Below are 14,234 nucleotides of genomic sequence, written 5' to 3' on the forward strand. Positions count from 1 at the left end.
AAAAAATTAAAATAAACAAATTAAATGTACTCTTCCAAGGTTGCACTAGGAGTTGATCACATTATCACACATTATTGACAGTTTTATACAAAAGCCAAATGTCAATCGACAAATCCTGGAACGTAAAAGCACATGTTTCCTTTTTTTCTTGATGTTTTGGGGTTATTATTCCTAGAAAAAGGGAATTTCTATGACATCTCTATTAGGAAAATCCCTTAAAAGATTCAATAAGAATAAACACACTATCACAGGGGGCACCAGGATTTGAACCTGGGACCTCTTGATCTGCAGTCAAATGCTCTACCACTGAGCTATACCCCCACAACACTTTTGCTGACAACACATTGAAAACGGTTTTGTAAAAGAGCAAACTGATAGTCATACATTTGTTGACCATGAATGCACACGAATACTTTAAAAAATTTAAATAAACAAATTAAATGTACTCTTCCACGGTGGCATTAGGGGTTGATCACATTATCACACTTTATTAACAGTTTTGTAACAAAGCCAAATGTCAATCGACAATTTCTGGAACGTAAAAGCACATGTTTCCTTTTTTTCTTGAACTTTTGAGGTTATTATTACTAGAAAAAGGGAATTTCTAAGACATCTCTATTAGGAACATCCCTTAAAAAATTCAATAAGAATGAACACACTATCACAGGGGGCACCAGGATTTGAACCTGGGACGTCTTGACTGAGCTAAACCCACACAACACTTTCACTGACAACACAATGAAAACGGTTTTGTAAACAAAAAAAATCAATTCTCGTATACAGGGGGCACCTGGATTAGAACCTGGGACCTCTTGATCTGCAGTCAAATGCTCTACCACTGGGCTATACCCCCACATCTTTTTGCTTGAGTTTACATCCTTAACAGTTTTGTAAAAGAGCCAAAAGGCAGTCGACAATTCCTGGAACATGAAAGTAAATGATCCTTATTTTGACAACACATTGAAAACTGTTTTGTAAAAGAGCCAACTGACAGTCATACATTTGTTGACCGTAAATGCACACGAATACTTAAAAAAATTAAAATAAACAAATTAAATGTACTCTTCCAAGGTTGCACTAGGAGTTGATCACATTATCACACATTATTGACAGTTTTATACAAAAGCCAAATGTCAATCGACAAATCCTGGAACGTAAAAGCACATGTTTCCTTTTTTTCTTGATGTTTTGGGGTTATTATTCCTAGAAAAAGGGAATTTCTATGACATCTCTATTAGGAAAATCCCTTAAAAGATTCAATAAGAATAAACACACTATCACAGGGGGCACCAGGATTTGAACCTGGGACCTCTTGATCTGCAGTCAAATGCTCTACCACTGAGCTATACCCCCACAACACTTTTGCTGACAACACATTGAAAACGGTTTTGTAAAAGAGCAAACTGATAGTCATACATTTGTTGACCATGAATGCACACGAATACTTTAGAAAAATTTAAATAAACAAATTAAATGTACTCTTCCACGGTGGCATTAGGAGTTGATCACATTATCACACTTTATTAACAGTTTTGTAACAAAGCCAAATGTCAATCGACAATTCCTGGAACGTAAAAGCACATGTTTCCTTTTTTTCTTGAACTTTTGAGGTTATTATTACTAGAAAAATGGAATTTCTATGACATCTCTATTAGGAAAATGCCTTAAAAAATTCAATAAGAATGAACACACTATCACAGGTGGCACCAAGATTTGAACCTGGGACCTCTTGATCTGCAGTCAAATGCTCTACCACTGAGCTATACCCCCACAACTTTTTTGCTGAGTTCACATTATTAACAGTTTTGTAAAAGTAAATTAATCCTTTTTTTCTTGAACTTTTGAGGTTATTATTACTAGAAAAATAGACTTTACATGACATCTCTATTAGGAAAGTCCTGTTTAAATAATAATGAACACACAGGGGGAACCAGGATTTGAACCTGGGACCTCTTGATCTGCAGTCAAATGCTCTACCACTGAGCTATACCCCCACAACACTTTTGCTGACAACACATTGAAAACGGTTTTGTAAAAGAGCCAACTGATAGTCATACATTTGTTGACCATGAATGCACACGATTATTTTAGAAAATAAAAACAAAAAAAATTAAATGTACTTTTCCAAGGGGGCATTAGGAGTTGATCACATTATCACACTTTATTAACAGTTTTGTAACAAAGCCAAATGTCAATCGACAATTCCTGGAATGTAAAAGGACATGTTTCCTTTTTTTCTTGAACTTTTGAGGTTATTATTACTAGAAAAAGGGAATTTCTAAGACATCTCTATTAGGAACATCCCTTAAAAAATTCAATAAGAATGAACACACTATCACAGGGGGCACCTGGATTTGAACCTGGGACCTCTTGATCTGCAGTCAAATGCTCTACCACTGAGCTATTCCCCCACATCTTTTTGCTTAAGTTCACATCCTTAACAGTTTTGTAAAAGAGCCAAAAGGCAGTCGACAATTCCTGGAACCTGAAAGTAAATGATCCTTATTTTGACAACACATTGAAAACTGTTTTGTAAAAGAGCCAACTGACAGTCATACATTTGTTGACCGTAAATGCACACGAATACTTAAAAAAATTAAAATAAACAAATTAAATGTACTCTTCCAAGGTTGCACTAGGAGTTGATCACATTATCACACATTATTGACAGTTTTATACAAAAGCCAAATGTCAATCGACAAATCCTGGAACGTAAAACCACATGTTTCCTTTTTTTCTTGATCTTTTGGGGTTATTATTCCTAGAAAAAGGGAATTTCTATGACATCTCTATTAGGAAAATCCCTTAAAAGATTCAGTAAGAATAAACACACTATCACAGGGGGCACCAGGATTTGAACCTGGGACCTCTTGATCTGCAGTCAAATGCTCTACCACTGAGCTATACCCCCACAACACTTTTGCTGACAACACATTGAAAACGGTTTTGTAAAAGAGCCAACTGACAGTAATACTTTTGTTGACCATGAATGCACACGAATACTTTAAAAAATTTAAATAAACAAATTAAATGTACTCTTCCACGGTGGCATTAGGGGTTGATCACATTATCACACTTTATTAACAGTTTTGTAACAAAGCCAAATGTCAATCGACAATTCCTGGAATGTAAAAGGACATGTTTCCTTTTTTTCTTGAACTTTTGAGGTTATTATTACTAGAAAAAGGGAATTTCTAAGACATCTCTATTAGGAACATCCCTTAAAAAATTCAATAAGAATGAACACACTATCACAGGGAGCACCAGGATTTGAACCTGGGACGTCTTGACTGAGCTAAACCCACACAACACTTTCACTGACAACACAATGAAAACGGTTTTGTAAACAAAAAAAAATCAATGCTCGCATACAGGGGGCACCTGGATTTGAACCTGGGACCTCTTGATCTGCAGTCAAATGCTCTACCACTGAGCTATACCCCCACATCTTTTTGCTTGAGTTCACATGCTTAACAGTTTTGTAAAAGAGCCAAAAGGCAGTCGGCAATTCCTGGAACCTTAAAGTAAATGATCCTTATTTTGACAACACATTGAAAACTGTTTTGTAAAAAAGCCAACTGACAGTCATACATTTGTTGACCGTAAATGCACACGAATACTTAAAAAAATTAAAATAAACAATTTAAATGTACTCTTCCAAGGTAGCACTAGGAGTTGATCACATAAAAACACATTATTGACAGTTTTATACAAAAGCCAAATGTCAATCGACAAATCCTGGAACGTAAAAGCACATGTTTCCTTTTTTTCTTGATCTTTTGGGGTTATTATTCCTAGAAAAAGGGAATTTCTATGACATCTCTATTAGGAAAATCCCTTAAAAGATTCAATAAGAATAAACACACTACCACAGGGGGCACCAGGATTTGAACCTGGGACCTCTTGATCTGCAGTCAAATGCTCTACCACTGAGCTATACCCCCACAAACCTTTTGCTGACAACCCATTAAAAACGGTTTTGTAAAAGAGCCAACTGACAGTCATACATTTGTTGACCATGAATGCACACGAATACTTTAAAAAATTTAAATAAACAAATTAAATGTACTCTTCCACGGTGGCATTGGGAGTTGATCACATTATCACAGTTTATTAACAGTTTTGTAACAAAGCCAAATGTCAATAGACAATTCCTGGAACGTAAAAGCACATGTTTCCTTTTTTTCTTGAACTTTTGAGGTTATTATTACTAGAAAAAGGGAATTTCTAAGACATCTCTATTAGGAAAATCCCTTAAAAAATTCAATAATAATGAACACACTATCACAGGGGGCACCAGGATTTGAACCTGGGACCTCTTGATCTGCAGTCAAATGCTCTACCACTGAGCTATACCCCCACAACACTTTTGCTAACAACACATTGAAAACGGTTTTGTAAAACAGCCAACTGATAGTCATACATTTGTTGACCATGAATGCACACGAATACTTTAAAAAATTTAAATAAACAAATTAAATGTACTCTTCCACGGTGGCATTAGGAGTTGATCACATTATCACACTTTATTAACAGTTTTGTAAAAGAGCCAAATGTCAATCGACAATTCCTGGAACGTAAAAGCACATGTTTCCTTTTTTTCTTGAACTTTTGAGGTTATTATTACTAGAAAAAGGGAATTTCTATGACATCTCTATTAGGACAATCCCTTAAAAAATTCAATAAGAATGAACACACTATCAAAGGGGGCACCAAGATTTGAACCTGGGACCTCTTGATCTGCAGTCAAATGCTCTACCACTGAGCTATACCCCCACAACTTTTTTGCTGAGTTCACATTATTAACAGTTTTGTAAAAGTTATTAATCCTTTTTTTCTTTAACTTTTGAGGTTATTATTACTAGAAAAATAGACTTTACATGACATCTCTATTAGGAAAGTCCTGTTTAAATAATAATGAACACACAGGGGGCACCAGGATTTGAACCTGGGACCTCTTGATCTGCAGTCAAATGCTCTACCACTGAGCTATACCCCCACAAATTTTTGGCTGAGTTCACATTATTAACAGTTTTGTAAAAGTAAATGAATCCTTTTCTTCTTTAACTTTTGAGGTTATTATTCCTAGAAAAATAGACTTTACATGACATCTCTATTAGGAAAGTCCTATTTAAATAATAATGAACACACTATCACAGGGGGCACCAGGATTTGAACTTGGGACCTCTTGATCTGCAGTCAAATGCTCTACCACTGAGCTATACCCCCACAACACTTTGGCTGACAACACATTGAAAACGGTTTTGTAAAAGAGCCAACTGATAGTCATACATTTGTTGACCATGAATGCACAAGATTACTTTAGAAAATAAAAACAAAAAAAATTAAATGTACTTTTCCAAGGGGGCATTAGGAGTTGATCACATTATCACACTTTATTAACAGTTTTGTAACAAAGCCAAATGTCAATCGACAATTCCTGGAATGTAAAAGGACATGTTTCCTTTTTTTCTTGAACTTTTGAGGTTATTATTACTAGAAAAAGGGAATTTCTAAGACATCTCTATTAGGAACATCCCTTAAAAAATTCAATAAGAATGAACACACTATCACAGGGGGCACCAGGATTTGAACCTGGGACGTCTTGACTGAGCTAAACCCACACAACACTTTCACTGACAACACAATGAAAACGATTTTGTAAACAAAAAAAAATCAATGCTCGTATACAGGGGGCACCTGGATTTGAACCTGGGACCTCTTGATCTGCAGTCAAATGCTCTACCACTGAGCTATTCCCCCCCCTTCTTTTTGCTTGAGTTCACATCCTTAACAGTTTTGTAAAAGAGCCAAAAGGCAGTCGACAATTCCTGGAAAGTGAAAGTAAATGATCCTTATTTTGACAACACATTGAAAACTGTTTTGTAAAAGAGCCAACTGACAGTCATACATTTGTTGACCGTAAATGCACACGAATACTTAAAAAAATTAAAATAAACAAATTAAATGTACTCTTCCAAGGTTGCACTAGGAGTTGATCACATTATCACACATTATTGACAGTTTTATACAAAAGCCAAATGTCAATCGACAAATCCTGGAACGTAAAACCACATGTTTCCTTTTTTTCTTGATCTTTTGGGGTTATTATTCCTAGAAAAAGGGAATTTCTATGACATCTCTATTAGGAAAATCCCTTAAAAGATTCAGTAAGAATAAACACACTATCACAGGAGCAACCAGGATTTGAACCTGGGACCTCTTGATCTGCAGTCAAATGCTCTACCACTGAGCTATACCCCCACAACACTTTTGCTGACAACACATTGAAAACGGTTTTGTAAAAGAGCCAACTGACAGTCATACCTTTGTTGACCATGAATGCACACGAATACTTTAAAAAATTTAAATAAACAAATTAAATGTACTCTTCCACGGTGGCATTAGGGGTTGATCACATTATCACACTTTATTAACAGTTTTGTAACAAAGCCAAATGTCAATCGACAATTTCTGGAACGTAAAAGCACATGTTTCCTTTTTTTCTTGAACTTTTGAGGTAATTATTACTAGAAAAAGGGAATTTCTAAGACATCTCTATTAGGAACATCCCTTAAAAAATTCAATAAGAATGAACACACTATCACAGGGGGCACCAGGATTTGAACCTGGGACATCTTGACTGAGCAAAACCCACACAACACTTTCACTGACAACACAATGAAAACGGTTTTGTAAACAAAAAAAAAACAATTCTCGTATACAGGGGCACCTGGATTAGAACCTGGGACCTCTTGATCTGCAGTCAAATGCTCTACCACTGGGCTATACCCCCACATCTTTTTGCTTGAGTTTACATCCTTAACAGTTTTGTAAAAGAGCCAAAAGGCAGTCGACAATTCCTGGAACCTGAAAGTAAATGATCCTTATTTTGACAACACATTGAAAACTGTTTTGTAAAAGAGCCAACTGACAGTCATACATTTGTTGACCGTAAATGCACACGAATACTTAAAAAAATTAAAATAAACAAATTAAATGTACTCTTCCAAGGTTGCACTAGGAGTTGATCACATTATCACACATTATTGACAGTTTTATACAAAAGCCAAATGTCAATCGACAAATCCTGGAACGTAAAAGCACATGTTTCCTTTTTTTCTTGATCTTTTGGGGTTATTATTCCTAGAAAAAGGGAATTTCTATGACATCTCTATTAGGAAAATCCCTTAAAAGATTCAATAAGAATAAACACACTATCACAGGGGGCACCAGGATTTGAACCTGGGACCTCTTGATCTGCAGTCAAATGCTCTACCACTGAGCTATACCCCCACAACACTTTTGCTGACAACACATTGAAAACGGTTTTGTAAAAGAGCCAACTGACAGTCATACCTTTGTTGACCATGAATGCACACGAATACTTTAAAAAATTTAAATAAACAAATTAAATGTACTCTTCCACGGTGGCATTGGGAGTTGATCACATTATCACAGTTTATTAACAGTTTTGTAACAAAGCCAAATGTCAATAGACAATTCCTGGAACGTAAAAGCACATGTTTCCTTTTTTTCTTGAACTTTTGAGGTTATTATTACTAGAAAAAGGGAATTTCTAAGACATCTCTATTAGGAAAATCCCTTAAAAAATTCAATAATAATGAACACACTATCACAGGGGGCACCAGGATTTGAACCTGGGACCTCTTGATCTGCAGTCAAATGCTCTACCACTGAGCTATACCCCCACAACACTTTTGCTAACAACACATTGAAAACGGTTTTGTAAAACAGCCAACTGATAGTCATACATTTGTTGACCATGAATGCACACGAATACTTTAAAAAATTTAAATAAACAAATTAAATGTACTCTTCCACGGTGGCATTAGGAGTTGATCACATTATCACACTTTATTAACAGTTTTGTAAAAGAGCCAAATGTCAATCGACAATTCCTGGAACGTAAAAGCACATGTTTCCTTTTTTTCTTGAACTTTTGAGGTTATTATTACTAGAAAAAGGGAATTTCTATGACATCTCTATTAGGACAATCCCTTAAAAAATTCAATAAGAATGAACACACTATCACAGGGGGCACCAAGATTTGAACCTGGGACCTCTTGATCTGCAGTCAAATGCTCTACCACTGAGCTATACCCCCACAACTTTTTTGCTGAGTTCACATTATTAACAGTTTTGTAAAAGTTATTAATCCTTTTTTTCTTTAACTTTTGAGGTTATTATTACTAGAAAAATAGACTTTACATGACATCTCTATTAGGAAAGTCCTGTTTAAATAATAATGAACACACAGGGGGCACCAGGATTTGAACCTGGGACCTCTTGATCTGCAGTCAAATGCTCTACCACTGAGCTATACCCCCACAAATTTTTGGCTGAGTTCACATTATTAACAGTTTTGTAAAAGTAAATGAATCCTTTTCTTCTTTAACTTTTGAGGTTATTATTCCTAGAAAAATAGACTTTACATGACATCTCTATTAGGAAAGTCCTATTTAAATAATAATGAACACACTATCACAGGGGGCACCAGGATTTGAACCTGGGACCTCTTGATCTGCAGTCAAATGCTCTACCACTGAGCTATACCCCCACAACACTTTTGCTGACAACACATTGAAAACGGTTTTGTAAAAGAGCCAACTGATAGTCATACATTTGTTGACCATGAATGCACACGATTACTTTAGAAAATAAAAACAAAAAAAATTAAATGTACTTTTCCAAGGGGGCATTAGGAGTTGATCACATTATCACACTTTATTAACAGTTTTGTAACAAAGCCAAATGTCAATCGACAATTCCTGGAATGTAAAAGGACATGTTTCCTTTTTTTCTTAAACTTTTGAGGTTATTATTACTAGAAAAAGGGAATTTCTAAGACATCTCTATTAGGAACATCCCTTAAAAAATTCAATAAGAATGAACACACTATCACAGGGAGCACCAGGATTTGAACCTGGGATGTCTTGACTGAGCTAAACCCACACAACACTTTCACTGACAACACAATGAAAACGGTTTTGTAAACAAAAAAAAATCAATGCTCGTATACAGGGGGCACGTGGATTTGAACCTGGGACCTCTTGATCTGCAGTCAAATGCTCTACCACTGAGCTATACCCCCACATCTTTTTGCTTGAGTTCACATGCTTAACAGTTTTGTAAAAGAGCCAAAAGGCAGTCGACAATTCCTGGAACCTGAAAGTAAATGATCCTTATTTTGACAACACATTGAAAACTGTTTTGTAAAAAAGCCAACTGACAGTCATACATTTGTTGACCGTAAATGCACACGAATACTTAAAAAAATTAAAATAAACAATTTAAATGTACTCTTCCAAGGTGGCACTAGGAGTTGATCACATTAAAACACATTATTGACAGTTTTATACAAAAGCCAAATGTCAATCGACAAATCCTGGAACGTAAAAGCACATGTTTCCTTTTTTTCTTGATCTTTTGGGGTTATTATTCCTAGAAAAAGGGAATTTCTATGACATCTCTATTAGGAAAATCCCTTAAAAGATTCAATAAGAATAAACACACTACCACAGGGGGCACCAGGATTTGAACCTGGGACCTCTTGATCTGCAGTCAAATGCTCTACCACTGAGCTATACCCCCACAAACCTTTCGCTGACAACCCATTAAAAACGGTTTTGTAAAAGAGCCAACTGACAGTCATACATTTGTTGACCATGAATGCACACGAATACTTTAAAAAATTTAAATAAACAAATTAAATGTACTCTTCCACGGTGGCATTAGGAGTTGATCACATTATCACACTTTATTAACAGTTTTGTAAAAGAGCCAAATGTCAATAGACAATTCCTGGAACGTAAAAGCACATGTTTCCTTTTTTTCTTGAACTTTTGAGGTTATTATTACTAGAAAAAGGGAATTTCTAAGACATCTCTATTAGGAAAATCCCTTAAAAAATTCAATAAGAATGAACACACTATCACAGGGGGCACCAGGATTTGAACCTGGGACCTCTTGATCTGCAGTCAAATGCTCTACCACTGAGCTATACCCCCACAATTTTTTTGGCTGAGTTCACATTATTAACAGTTTTGTAAAAGTAAATTAATCCTTCTTTTCTTTAACTTTTGAGGTTATTATTCCTAGAAAAATAGACTTTAAATGACATCTCTATTAGGAAAGTCCTATTTAAATAATAATGAACACACTATCACAGGAGGCACCAGGATTTGAACCTGGGACCTCTTGATCTGCAGTCAAATGCTCTACCACTGAGCTATACCCGCACAACACTTTTGCTGACAACACATTGAAAACGGTTTTGTAAAAGAGCCAACTGATAGTCATACATTTGTTGACCATGAATGCACACGAATACTTTAAAAAATTTAAATAAACAAATTAAATGTACTCTTCCACGGTGGCATTAGGAGTTGATCACATTATCACACTTTATTAACAGTTTTGTAACAAAGCCAAATGTCAATCGACAATTTCTGGAACGTAAAAGCACATGTTTCCTTTTTTTCTTGAACTTTTGAGGTAATTATTACTAGAAAAAGGGAATTTCTAAGACATCTCTATTAGGAACATCCCTTAAAAAATTCAATAAGAATGAACACACTATCACAGGGGGCACCAGGATTTGAACCTGGGACATCTTGACTGAGCAAAACCCACACAACACTTTCACTGACAACACAATGAAAACGGTTTTGTAAACCAAAAAAAAACAATTCTCGTATACAGGGGGCACCTGGATTAGAACCTGGGACCTCTTGATCTGCAGTCAAATGCTCTACCACTGGGCTATACCCCCACATCTTTTTGCTTGAGTTTACATCCTTAACAGTTTTGTAAAAGAGCCAAAAGGCAGTCGACAATTCCTGGAACATGAAAGTAATTGATCCTTATTTTGACAACACATTGAAAACTGTTTTGTAAAAGAGCCAACTGACAGTCATACATTTGTTGACCGTAAATGCACACGAATACTTAAAAAAATTAAAATAAACAAATTAAATGTACTCTTCCAAGGTTGCACTAGGAGTTGATCACATTATCACACATTATTGACAGTTTTATACAAAAGCCAAATGTCAATCGACAAATCCTGGAACGTAAAAGCACATGTTTCCTTTTTTTCTTGATCTTTTGGGGTTATTATTCCTAGAAAAAGGGAATTTCTATGACATCTCTATTAGGAAAATCCCTTAAAAGATTCAGTAAGAATAAACACACTATCACAGGGGGCACCAGGATTTGAACCTGGGACCTCTTGATCTGCAGTCAAATGCTCTACCACTGAGCTATACCCCCACAATTTTTTTGGCTGAGTTCACATTATTAACAGTTTTGTAAAAGTAAATTAATCCTTCTTTTCTTTAACTTTTGAGGTTATTATTCCTAGAAAAATAGACTTTAAATGACATCTCTATTAGGAAAGTCCTATTTAAATAATAATGAACACACTATCACAGGAGGCACCAGGATTTGAACCTGGGACCTCTTGATCTGCAGTCAAATGCTCTACCACTGAGCTATACCCGCACAACACTTTTGCTGACAACACATTGAAAACGGTTTTGTAAAAGAGCCAACTGATAGTCATACATTTGTTGACCATGAATGCACACGAATACTTTAGAAAAAAAAAAAAATAATTAAATGTACTCTTCCAAGGTGGCACTAGGAGTTGATCACATTATCACACATTATTGACAGTTTTATACAAAAGCCAAATGTCAATCGACAAATCCTGGAACGTAAAAGCACATGTTTCCTTTTTTTCTTGATCTTTTGGGGTTATTATTCCTAGAAAAAGGGAATTTCTATGACATCTCTATTAGGAAAATCCCTTAAAAGATTCAATAAGAATAAACACACTATCACAGAGGGCACCAGGATTTGAACCTGGGACCTCTTGTTCTGCAGTCAAATGCTCTACCACTGAGCTATACCCCCACAACACTTTTGCTGACAACACATTGAAAACGGTTTTGTAAAAGAGCCAACTGATAGTCATACATTTGTTGACCATGAATGCACATGAATACTTTAAAAAATTTAAATAAACAAATTAAATGTACTCTTCCACGGTGACATCTCTATTAGGAAAATCCCTTAAAAAATTCAATAAGAATGAACACACTATCACAGGGGGCACCAAGATTTGAACCTGGGACCTCTTGATCTGCAGTCAAATGCTCTACCACTGAGCTATACCCCCACAACTTTTTTACTGAGTTCACATTATTAACAGTTTTGTAAAAGTAATTAATCCTTTTTTTTTTTAACTTTTGAGGTTATTATTACTAGAAAAATAGACTTTACATGACATCTCTATTAGGAAAGTCCTGTTTAAATAATAATGAACACACTATCACAGGGGGCACCAGGATTTGAACCTGGGACCTCTTGATCTGCAGTCAAATGCTCTACCACTGAGCTATACCCCCACAACTTTTTGGCTGAGTTCACATTATTAACAGTTTTGTAAAAGTAAATGAATGCTTTTTTTCTTTAACTTTTGAGGTTATTATTCCTAGATAAATAAACTTTAAATGACATCTCTATTAGGAAAGTCCTATTTAAATAATAATAAACACACTATCACAGGGGGCACCAGATTTGAACCTGGGACCTCTTGATCTGCAGTCAAATGCTCTACCACTGAGCAATACCCCCACAACACTTTTGCTGACAACACATTGAAAACGGTTTTGTAAAAGAGCCAACTGATAGTCATATATTTGTTGACCATGAATGCACACGAATACTTTAGAAAATAAAAACAAAAAAAATTAAATGTACTTTTCCAAGGGGGCATTAGGAGTTGATCACATTATCACACTTTATTAACAGTTTTGTAACAAAGCCAAATGTCAATCGACAATTCCTGGAATGTAAAAGGACATGTTTCCTTTTTTTCTTGAACTTTTGAGGTTATTATTACTAGAAAAAAGGAATTTCTAAGACATCTCTATTAGGAACATCCCTTAAAAAATTCAATAAGAATGAACACACTATCACAGGGGGCACCAGGATTTGAACCTGGGACGTCTTGACTGAGCTAAACCCCCACAACACTTTCACTGACAACACAATGAAAACGGTTTTGTAAACAAAAAAAAATCAATGCTCGTATACAGGGGGCACCTGGATTTGAACCTGGGACCTCTTGATCTGCAGTCAAATGCTCTACCACTGAGCTATTCCCCCACATCTTTTTGCTTGAGTTCACATCCTTAACAGTTTTGTAAAAGAGCCAAAAGGCAGTCGACAATTCCTGGAACCTGAAAGTAAATGATCCTTATTTTGACAACACATTGAAAACTGTTTTGTAAAAGAGCCAACTGACAGTCATACATTTGTTGACCGTAAATGCACACGAATACTTAAAAAAATTAAAATAAACAATATAAATGTACTCTTCCAAGGTTGCACTAGGAGTTGATCACATTATCACACATTATTGACAGTTTTATACAAAAGCCAAATGTCAATCGACAAATCCTGGAACGTAAAGGCACATGTTTCCTTTTTTTCTTGATCTTTTGGGGTTATTATTCCTAGAAAAAGGGAATTTCTATGACATCTCTATTAGAAAAATGCCTTAAAAAATTCAATAAGAATAAAAACACTATCACAGGGGGCACCAGGATTTGAAATTGGGACCTCTTGATCTGCAGTCAAATGCTCTACCACTGAGCTATACCCCCACAACTTTTTGGCTGAGTTCACATTATTAACAGTTTTGTAAAAGTAAATGAATCCTTTTTTTCTTTAACTTTTGAGGTTATTATTCCTAGATAAATAAACTTTAAATGACATCTCTATTAGGAAAGTCCTATTTAAATAATAATAAACACACTATCACAGGGGGCACCAGATTTGAACCTGGGACCTCTTGATCTGCAGTCAAATGCTCTACCACTGAGCTATACCCCCACAACACTTTTGCTGACAACACATTGAAAACGGTTTTGTAAAAGAGCCAACTGATAGTCATACATTTGTTGACCATGAATGCACACGAATACTTTAGAAAAAATAAATAAATAATTAAATGTACTCTTCCAAGGTGGCACTAGGAGTTGATCACATTATCACACATTATTGACAGTTTTATACAAAAGCCAAATGTCAATCGACAAATCCTGGAACGTAAAAGCACATGTTTCCTTTTTTTCTTGATCTTTTGGGGTTATTATTCCTAGAAAAAGGGAATTTCTATGACATCTCTATTAGGAAAATCC

The 14,234-nt window shown here is 35.5% G+C and overlaps 14 non-coding genes across 14 annotated transcripts; all 14 read right to left on the reverse strand.

Annotated features, from left to right (window-relative positions):
- Positions 1-249: 249 nt before the first annotated feature.
- On the reverse strand, positions 250-321 carry trnac-gca (transfer RNA cysteine (anticodon GCA)). The gene has a single exon. It is a non-coding gene; the product is annotated as a tRNA-Cys (tRNA).
- Positions 322-1,281: 960 nt separating this feature from the next.
- Positions 1,282-1,353, reverse strand: trnac-gca (transfer RNA cysteine (anticodon GCA)). The gene has a single exon. It is a non-coding gene; the product is annotated as a tRNA-Cys (tRNA).
- Positions 1,354-2,839: 1,486 nt separating this feature from the next.
- On the reverse strand, positions 2,840-2,911 carry trnac-gca (transfer RNA cysteine (anticodon GCA)). Its single transcript has one exon. It is a non-coding gene; the product is annotated as a tRNA-Cys (tRNA).
- Positions 2,912-3,872: 961 nt separating this feature from the next.
- Positions 3,873-3,944, reverse strand: trnac-gca (transfer RNA cysteine (anticodon GCA)). The gene has a single exon. It is a non-coding gene; the product is annotated as a tRNA-Cys (tRNA).
- Positions 3,945-4,288: 344 nt separating this feature from the next.
- Positions 4,289-4,360, reverse strand: trnac-gca (transfer RNA cysteine (anticodon GCA)). Its single transcript has one exon. It is a non-coding gene; the product is annotated as a tRNA-Cys (tRNA).
- Positions 4,361-4,927: 567 nt separating this feature from the next.
- On the reverse strand, positions 4,928-4,999 carry trnac-gca (transfer RNA cysteine (anticodon GCA)). Its single transcript has one exon. It is a non-coding gene; the product is annotated as a tRNA-Cys (tRNA).
- Positions 5,000-7,224: 2,225 nt separating this feature from the next.
- trnac-gca (transfer RNA cysteine (anticodon GCA)) lies at positions 7,225-7,296 on the reverse strand. Its single transcript has one exon. It is a non-coding gene; the product is annotated as a tRNA-Cys (tRNA).
- A 344-nt stretch (positions 7,297-7,640) lies between these two features.
- Positions 7,641-7,712, reverse strand: trnac-gca (transfer RNA cysteine (anticodon GCA)). Its single transcript has one exon. It is a non-coding gene; the product is annotated as a tRNA-Cys (tRNA).
- A 567-nt stretch (positions 7,713-8,279) lies between these two features.
- Positions 8,280-8,351, reverse strand: trnac-gca (transfer RNA cysteine (anticodon GCA)). The gene has a single exon. It is a non-coding gene; the product is annotated as a tRNA-Cys (tRNA).
- A 158-nt stretch (positions 8,352-8,509) lies between these two features.
- Positions 8,510-8,581, reverse strand: trnac-gca (transfer RNA cysteine (anticodon GCA)). Its single transcript has one exon. It is a non-coding gene; the product is annotated as a tRNA-Cys (tRNA).
- A 962-nt stretch (positions 8,582-9,543) lies between these two features.
- On the reverse strand, positions 9,544-9,615 carry trnac-gca (transfer RNA cysteine (anticodon GCA)). The gene has a single exon. It is a non-coding gene; the product is annotated as a tRNA-Cys (tRNA).
- Positions 9,616-9,959: 344 nt separating this feature from the next.
- trnac-gca (transfer RNA cysteine (anticodon GCA)) lies at positions 9,960-10,031 on the reverse strand. Its single transcript has one exon. It is a non-coding gene; the product is annotated as a tRNA-Cys (tRNA).
- A 1,192-nt stretch (positions 10,032-11,223) lies between these two features.
- Positions 11,224-11,295, reverse strand: trnac-gca (transfer RNA cysteine (anticodon GCA)). The gene has a single exon. It is a non-coding gene; the product is annotated as a tRNA-Cys (tRNA).
- Positions 11,296-12,362: 1,067 nt separating this feature from the next.
- Positions 12,363-12,434, reverse strand: trnac-gca (transfer RNA cysteine (anticodon GCA)). Its single transcript has one exon. It is a non-coding gene; the product is annotated as a tRNA-Cys (tRNA).
- Between the last annotated feature and the right edge of the window lie 1,800 nt (positions 12,435-14,234).

This window comes from Denticeps clupeoides, chromosome 5 (assembly GCF_900700375.1).
Source record: "Denticeps clupeoides chromosome 5, fDenClu1.1, whole genome shotgun sequence".
Taxonomy (NCBI): Eukaryota; Metazoa; Chordata; class Actinopteri; order Clupeiformes; family Denticipitidae; genus Denticeps; species Denticeps clupeoides.